Here is a 1,388-nt window from a genome sequence, read left to right as displayed (position 1 = left end):
GCAGGGACCCCAGGGGGAGCCGCAGATGCCCAGCCCGGGCTCTTGGGTCCCACGGGGGCAGCAGCAGAATCCCGTCTGGGCCCGAGCTCCGCCCTTAGGAGCTGCCCCGCCCCCGGGCTGTGCATGAGCCCCGCCCCCAGGAGCTGCCACGCCCCCAGGCTGTGCCCGAGCCCTGCCCCCAGGAGCTGCCCAGCTCTGGGCTTTGTTCTCCCGGCTCCTGCCTCCTTCTGCCCAGCACCCACCACTCCCCCTTCCTGCGTCTTGCAAAGAGCACCCCGGGGCGGGCTGCAGCGCTGGCTGGGGCTGTCTCCAGTGGCTGAAGTTGTCTCCATGGCTTCTTCACCTGGGGGGCGGGAGCAGGTGGGCCCGGGGTGTGCAAGCCAAGAGAGGGGGCAGGGGAAGAAGGAATGTTTGGAAAGGTGGGTTTATTGCGGGGGGTCAGAAGAAGTTGGGCAGCAGAGTCTGAGGGAAATTGAGGGGAACCCCACGGGTGTCCCAGTGTTGGCCTGGGTTTGTACAGCACCTTGCACAAGAGGGGGTCCTAATCTCAGTCCCGGTCTGTGCAGCACCTGAGAGCCCCGATCTGTGGTTCCTGATCACAGGCACCGGGAATGGATAGAGGGGAGACCTCAGCACCCAGAGGGTTCATGCAGCCCTGGGCACAGGCCCTGCTTGGCGGCGTCGCTGCTCTCACGAGGGGTTGGCTTAGAGAAGCCCAGCAGCACCAGTCCCATGTGGTCTAGTGGTCAGGATTCCTGGTTTTCACCCAGGCGGCCCGGGTTCAATTCCCGGTGTGGGAAGAGGGCAGAGCTTTTGCTCAGAGGGGAGGCCTGAAAAGAAAGGAACGGGGCAGGAGCCTGCCAGCAGGGGAGGGGAGAGGATCCCAAAATCGGGGCTGGGGGGCAGAGTTCTCGGGGGGGGGGGGAAATGAGGGAAGGATCCCAGCAGGGTGGGAAGGGGGCAGCATGGAGAGCACAGGCCTGGCCTGGGGTCTGGGGAGAGTGACTGTGTCCCTTGAAACCCCCCAACTGCAGACTAGGCAGGCTCGGAAGAACGACGTATTTGTTGGTAATTGTCAATTTTGCTGTAAACACACAACCCGATGGCAAAATATTTCCATCCATAATAATCAAAATTGACAGATGGGCAAAGTAAGAAACATGCTGCTTGAGAACGTATCCTAGTCCAATCCTGCAGGGTTTCCTTATGCCTTAGATGCCACCATGTGGGTGTTTCATTTCCCTCCTCATTTCTACACGGAGAAACAATTTCCTTTGTGTGGCTCCATAAACAGCAAAATCTTCCTGTGTCTCTCCTCTGAGCCAGGGCATTCAATTCCAGTGAAACCTTCTCTCCAGCAATGGCAATGGCCAGACAGAGGGGACGCG

General features: G+C 60.1%; 1 non-coding gene across 1 annotated transcript; it reads left to right on the top strand.

Moving 5' to 3' along the window:
• The first annotated feature begins 728 nt into the window (after window positions 1-728).
• On the top strand, window positions 729-800 carry TRNAE-UUC (transfer RNA glutamic acid (anticodon UUC)). The gene has a single exon. It is a non-coding gene; the product is annotated as a tRNA-Glu (tRNA).
• Window positions 801-1,388: the final 588 nt, after the last annotated feature.

Source organism: Caretta caretta, chromosome 28 (genome assembly GCF_965140235.1).
Source record: "Caretta caretta isolate rCarCar2 chromosome 28, rCarCar1.hap1, whole genome shotgun sequence".
Taxonomy (NCBI): Eukaryota; Metazoa; Chordata; order Testudines; family Cheloniidae; genus Caretta; species Caretta caretta.
The sequence above is the reverse complement of the archived record's forward strand: the minus strand, read 5'-3'. Positions and strand labels throughout refer to the sequence as shown.